Genomic DNA, 7,879 nt, shown 5'->3' on the forward strand with positions numbered 1-7,879 from the left:
CAATCAGCCTTGTCTTGCCATAACAGGAACTGACTGGAGGAGGATTTGGGAGGCAAGATTCGCCGCCCATTGTGAGAGGTAACGCTTAGATTGCATCCTGTAGTGGTGGAATTGACAGAAGAAAATACTGGGGCCAAGGGAAGAGAGGTGATTTGTGGCTACCAAATCAAATCTGAAGGCTAAATTTAGTTTCCTTTGCTGAGTCCTGAGATATTGGAAGAGGGACTGCCTATCGTTCTTGAGAACATGAGATTTTTCTGTTGGGTTAACGAAGATGAAGGAGAGTCGTGCGAGGCTAGGACGCAGGCAAAGAGCATCTTCGATCTGCTTTTTCTAATAGTTATAACGATCTTCAGTTTTTTCTTTTGATAAACTAACAATCTCAGTTTTTTATAAACTAACGATCTTCAGATCTGCTACATCACACGGCTCATAATATGGAGTTTATTTTTTTCAACATGGGTACTTTGAAGGAGTCATCGGAAGATCTAGACCGTAATAATTTGGCCCCACCAAATTAACGGCTCCTAATTACTGATTAACATGAGAATTTTTTGGGAGTCTGTAATTAGTATAGATAATAATATAATATAGATATAGATATAAATATAGATAGATATAGATATAGATATAGATATAGATATAGATATATAGGTAGGAAAAGGAGGTTTCTCAACATAAGAAGTAGGAAAAATAGGATCATTATAAGTGACAATCTTTTCTTCAACTTTAATAGGTGTAGCTACTTTTACTTCTATGGGAGGTTGATATTTAAACCACTTCTTCTTGGGGAGATTAACATAAGTAGCAAAAGATTCATAGAAAGAAGCTACTATCTCAGAGTCAAGTCCATATTTAGTGCTAAATTTACGGAAAACATCGGTATCCATAAAATATTTAACACAATCAAATCTAGGTGTCATACCTGACTCCTTACCTTTGTCGAGGTCCCAATCTTCAGAGTTGCGTTTAATTCTTTCCAATAAATCCCATTTGAATTCAATAGTCTTCATCATAAAAGAGCTAGCACAAGAAGTATCAAGCATGGTGCGATTGTTATCAGAAAGTCGAGCATAAAAATTTTGAATAATCATTTTTCTTGAGAGCTCATGATTGGGGCATGAATATAACATTGATTTAAGCCTCCCCCAAGCTTGAGCGATGCTTTCTCCTTCGCGAGGCCAAAAATTATATATATAATTGCGATCACGATGAACAAGATGCATAGGATAAAACTTCTGATGAAATTCCAATTTCAATCGTTTGTAATTCCAAGACACCATATCATCACATAGCCTATACCATGTCGATACATCTCCCTTCAAAGATAAAGGGAAGACCTTCTTCTTAACAACATCTCCGGGTACACCTGCAAGCTTAAATAATCCACAAACTTCATCCACATATATTACATGCTCATCGGGATGTTTTGTTCCATCTCCTAAAAAGGGATTAGCTAGCAGTTTTTCTATCATATCCGAAGGAATTTCAAAGCAGACATTTTCATTTTCAGTAGGTTCAGTAGGTTGAGGAGCAACTCTTTGCTCTACTGGTCGGGGTGAAGATACCCCGAACAAGCCCCTCGGAGGATTACTTTCAATAGTAACAAGTGATAGTAAATTTTAGCACACTATATAAATTTTTCCTTACCAAATTCCACCTACCAAAGGCGCTTCACTCCCCGGCAACGGCACCAGAAAAGAGTCTTGATGACCCACAAGTATAGGGGATCTATCGTAGTCCTTTCGATAAGTAAGAGTGTCGAACCCAACGAGGAGCAGAAGGAAATGATAAGCGGTTTCCAGCAAGGTATTCTCTGCAAGTACTGAAATAAGTGGTAACAGATAGTTTTGTGATAGGATAATTTGTAACGAGCAACAAGTAACAAAAGTAAATAAAGTGAAGCAAGGCGGCCCAATCCTTTTTGTAGCAAAGGACAAGCCTGGACAAACTCTTAAATAGAGAAAAGCGCTCCCGATGACACATGGGAATATCATCAAGCTAGTTTTCATCACACTCATATGATTCGTGTTCGGTACTTTGATAATTTGGTATGTGGGTGGACCGGTGCTTGGGTACTGCCCTTACTTGGACAAGCATCCCACTTATGATTAACCTCTATTGCAAGCATCCGCAAATACAACAAAAGTATTAAGGTAAACCTAACCATAGCATGAAACATATGGATCCAAATCAGCCCCTTACGAAGCAACACATAAACTAGGGTTTAAGCTTCTGTCACTCTAGCAACCCATCATCTACTTATTACTTCCCAATGCCTTCCTCTAGGCCCAAATAATTGTGAAGCGTCATGTAGTCGACGTTCACATAACACCACTAGAGGAGAGACAACATACATCTCATCAAAATATCGAACGAATACCAAATTCACATGACTACTAATACCAAGACTTCTCCCATGTCCTCAGGAACAAACGTAACTACTCACAAAGCATAAACATGTTCATAATCAGAGAAGTATTAATATGCATATAGGATCTGAACATATGATCTTCCACCAAATAAACCAACTAGCATCAACTACAAGGAGTAATTAACACTAATAGCAATCTACTAGCACCAATCCCGGGCTTGGAGACAAGAATTGGATACAAGAGATGAACTAGGGTTTTGAGAGGAGATGGTGCTGATGAAGATGTTGATGGAGATTGCCCTCTCCCGATGAGAGGAGCGTTGGTGATGACGATGGCAATGATTTCCCCCTCCCGGAGGCAAGTTTCCCCGGCAGAACAGCTCTGCCGGAGCCCTAGATTGGTTCCTCCAAGGTTCTGCCTCGTGGCGGTGGAGTTTCGTCCGAGAAGATGGCTTCTCATTTTTTCCCATCAAAATACTTCATATAGCAGAAGATGGCCACCGAAGGGCCACCAGGGGGCCCACAAGGTAGGGGGCGTGTGCCCCACCCTCGTGGGTAGGGTGTGCCCCCCTGGTGAATCTCTTCCGCTGAGTATTTTTTATATATTCTGAAAACATCTTCCGTGAAGTTTCAGGACTTTTGGAGCTGTGCAGAATAGGTCTCTAATATTTGCTCCTTTTCCAGCCCAGAATCCCAGCTGCCGGCATTCTCCCTCTTCATATAAACCTTGTAGAATAAGAGAGAATAGGCATAAGTATTGTGACATAATGTGTAATAACAGCCCATAATGCAATAAATATCGATATAAAAGCATGATGCAAAATGGACGTATCAAGAACCCCGTTGCAGACAACTTGTCTAGGTTACAAAATGTTCTTGATGACCCACTACCTATTGATGATAGATTTCCTGATGAGCAATTAAATGTCATAAATGCTTCTCATACTGCTCCATGATATGCTGATTATGCTAATTACATTGTTGCCAAATTCATACCACCTAGTTTCACATACCAGCAAAAGAAAAAGTTCTTCTATGATTTGAGGCATTACTTTTGGGAAGACCCACATCTTTATAAAGAAGGAGTAGATGGTGTTATTAGACGTTGTGTACCCGAGCATGAACAGGAACAGATCCTACGCAAGTGTCACTCCGAAGCTTATGGAGGACACCATGCTGGAGATAGAACTGCACATAAGGTATTACAATCTGGTTTTTATTGGCCTACTCTCTTCAAAGATGCCCGTAAGTTTTTCTTATCTTGTGATGAATGTCAAAGAATTGGTAATATTAGTAGACGTCAAGAAATGCCTATGAACTATTCACTCGTTATTGAACCATTTGGTGTTTGGGGATTTGATTATATGGGAACTTTTCCTTCTTCTAATGGATATACACATATTTTAGTTGATGTTGATTACGTTACTAAGTGGGTAGAAGCTATTCCAACTAGTAGTGTTGATCATAACACTTCTATTAAAATTCTTAAAGAAGTTATTGTTCCAAGGTTTGGAGTCCCTAGATATTTAATGACTGATGGTGGTTCACATTTTATTCATGGTGCTTTCCGTAAAATGCTTGCTAAATATGATGTTAATCATAGAATTGCATCTCCTTATCACCCACAGTCTAGTGGTCAAATAGAATTGAGTAATAGAGAGCTCAAATTAATTTTGCAAAAGACTGTTAATAGATCTAGAGAGAATTGGTCCAAGAAACTTGATGGTGCATTATGGGCCTATAGAACTGCATATAAAAATCCTATGGGTATGTCTCCGTATAAAATGGTTTATTGAAAAGCATGTCACTTACCTCTCGAACTAGAACATAAGGCTTATTGGGCTATTAAAGAACTCAATTATGATTTCAAACTTGCCGGTGAGAAGAGGTTATTTGACATTAGCTCACTTGATGAATGGAGAACCCAAGCCTATGAGAATGCCAAATTATTTAAAGAAAAAGTTAAAAGATGGCATGACAAAAGGATACAAAAGCGTGAGTTTAATGTAGGTGATTATGTATTCCTATACAACTCTCGTTTAAGATTTTTTGCAGGAAAACTTCTCTCTAAATGGGAAGGTCCTTACGTTATCGAGGACGTCTATCATTCCGGTGCCATAAAAGTCAACAACTTCGAAGGCACAAATCTGAAGGTGGTGAATGGTCAAAGAATTAAACATTTTATCTCAGGTAATCCTGTAAATGTTGAAACCAATGTTATTGAAACCGTAACCCCGAAGGAATACATAAGGGACACTTTCCGGAACGTTTCAGACTCCGAAAAGGAATAGGTATGTGGTACAGTAAGTAAACCGACTCCAAAACAATTTTTATGTCAATATTTCTCTGTTTTGGAATATTTAGAAAACTAGAAAAATAAGAAGCAGTCCGGGAAGGACACGAGGCCTCCACGAGGGCGGAGGGCACTCCCTACCCCCCTAGGCGCGCCACCCTACCTCGTGGGCACCTCGTGTACTCTCCGGACTCCGTTTTCGTACATGTTACATATTTTGGTCGGTAAAAATTCATTATATAATCTCCGGAAGGTTTTGACCTCCGTATCGCGCAAAAATCTCCTATATTTCTTTCGAGCTGTTTTTCTGACAGATCCAGGACGTCATGTCATCTTCAAGTGCCCCCAAGGACCAGTTCTTCGAGAAGGTCATCAACCCCTACCCCGCGGAGGTGCTGCAACACCCTCAAACCATTGAGATGTGTTAGGGGTTGTTGCACATCCGCTATGTTGAGGGACCAAGGAAGACCGGAAGCACGGATGCAAGGCTCGAGGCATTGGAGTAAGAAGTTTTCAAGTGTCAGGAGATGGTGGAGCGTGGACTCGATTCCAATCACATTATGATCACGGAGTTCACCAACAACCACAAGTTGGACGTTAAGGACATTGGGAAGGCCATCTTCAAGCTTCATGAGAAAATCGAGCACCTCCAAGCCTAGATCTATGACCTGCAAAATCAAAACTGTGAGTATGAATATAGATTCAAGAGGATGAGTTTGGCTGCAGATTTGAGGTTTTAGGAGACTCGATCATCCTTCTATGATGGTGAGCCTATGCCTTGGAAGAAGGACGACAAGCCTACGCCATCAACAAAACCATCACCTTCTCCACCAACAAAGAAGAATTGAGTATCTGGTATGGGCACTCCCCTTGGCAACTGCCAAGCTTGGGGGAGTGCCCCGGTATCGTATCACCATTACTTTTATCTTTACCGTTTCTTTAGTTCGATCCTTTTGGTAATATCTTGATCTAGTAGAATATAGTTTATGGCATGATCTAGTTTTGAGTTTTGCTTTATGATCCCTCTATGTAATCGAGTCCATGAGCTATATATATATAATAAAGATTAGTGTTGAGTCAAGGGCTTGATTATTTTGACATGATCCTAAATGAATAAAATTAAAGAGAATGAAATAAAAAGGGAAACAAAGAGATCATATGGATCTTATGGAGAGTAATGAGCTCACATAGAAAAAGTATGATGAATAAAAGTTGTTGGAAGTTGACAAACATAGTTTTGTTCATCCTTGCAATTAATAGGAAGTAATAAAGAAAGAGAGGTCTTCACATATAAATATACTATCTTGGACATCTTTTATAATTGTGAGAACTCATTAAAATGTGACATGCTGAAGAGTTGACGTTGGACAAGGAAGACAATGTAATGGGTTATGTTTTTTACAACTAAGATAAATTATATTGTCATGGATCATCCAACATGGTTGAGCTTGCCTTTCTCCCACATGCTAGCCAAATTCATCGCACCAAGTAGAGATACTACTTGTGCTTCCAAATACCCTTAAACCAGTTTTGCCATGAGAGTCCGCCATACCTACCTATGGATTGAGTAAGATCCTCCAAGTAAGTTGTCATCGGTGCAAGTAATAAAAATTGCTCTCTAAATATGTATGACTTATTAGTGTGGGAGAAAATAAGCTTTATACGATCGTGTGATATGGAATAAATAAAAGCGACAGACTACATAATAAAGGTCCATATCACAAGTGACAATATAAAGTGACGTTCTTTCGCATTAAGATTTTTGTACATCCAACCATAAAAGCGCATGACAACCTCTGCTTCCCTCTGCGGAGGGCCTATCTTTTACTTTTATCTCCTACCTTGCATAAGAGTCTTGGTGATCTTCGCCCTTCCTTTTTACATTTTATCCTTTGGCAAGCACAGTATGTTGGAAAGATCCTGGTATATATATGGCTAATTGGATGTGAGTTTTAATGAACTATTATTGTTGACATTACCCTCGAGGTAAAACGTTGGGAGGCAAAACTATAAGCCCCTATCTTTCTCTGTGTCCGATTAAAATTCCATACCCATAAGTATTGTGTGAGTGTCAGCAATTGTGAAAGACTATATTATAGTTGAGTATGTAGACTTGCTGAAAAGCTCTTATATATTGATTCTTTCCTATGTTATGATAAATTGCAATTGCTCCAATGACTGAGATTATAGTTTGTTAGTTTTCAATGAAGTTTACGATTCATACTTGAAATTGTGATTGAATTATTACTCTAGCATAAGAAATCATATGACAAGAATTATGTAAGTTGTTGTTCTAAGAATGATCATGATGCCCTCATGTCCGTATATTACTTTTATCGATACCTCTATCTCTAAACATGTGGACATGCTTTTCAATTTCGGCTTTCGCTTGAGGACAAGCTAGGTCTAAACTTGGGGGAGTTGATACGTCCATTTTGCATCATGCTTTTATATCGATATTTATTGTATTATGGACTGTTATTACACATTATGTCACAATACTTATGCCTATTCTCTCTTATTTTACAAGGTTTACATAAAGAGGGAGAATGCCGACAGCTGGGATTCTGGGCTGGAAAAGGAGCAAATATTAGAGACCTATTATGCACATCTCCTCGGATGAAACTCCGCCGCCACGAGGCGGAACCTTGGCGGATCCAATCTAGGGCTCCGGCAGAGCTGTTCTGCCAGGGAAACTTCCCTCCGGGAGGGGGAAATCATCGCCATCATCATCACCAACGCTCCTCTCATCGGGAGAGGGCAATCTTCATCAACATCTTCACCAGCACCATCTCCTCTCAAAACCCAAATTCATCTCTTGTATCCAATTCTTGTCTCCAAGTCTGGGATTGGTACTAGTAGGTTGCTAGTAGTGTTAATTACTCCTTGTAGTTGATGCTAGTTGGTTTATTTGGTGGAAGATCATATGTTCAGATCCTATATGCATATTAATACCCCTCTGATTATGAACATGAATATTCTTTTTGAGTAGTTACGTTTGTTCCTGAGGACATGGGAGAAGTCTTGCTATTAGTAGTCATGTGAATTTGGTATTCGTTCGATATTTTGATGAGATGTATGTTGTCTCTCCTCTAGTGGTGTTATATGAACATCGACTACATAACACTTCACCATTATTTGGGCCTAGAGGAAGGCATTGGGAAGTAATAAGTAGATGATGGGTTGCTAGAGTGACAGAAGCTTAAACCCTA

The sequence above is a fragment of the Triticum urartu genome, chromosome 7A, assembly GCF_056163025.1.
Source record: "Triticum urartu cultivar PI428250 chromosome 7A, HENAU_Tu73, whole genome shotgun sequence".
Taxonomy (NCBI): domain Eukaryota; kingdom Viridiplantae; phylum Streptophyta; class Magnoliopsida; order Poales; family Poaceae; genus Triticum; species Triticum urartu.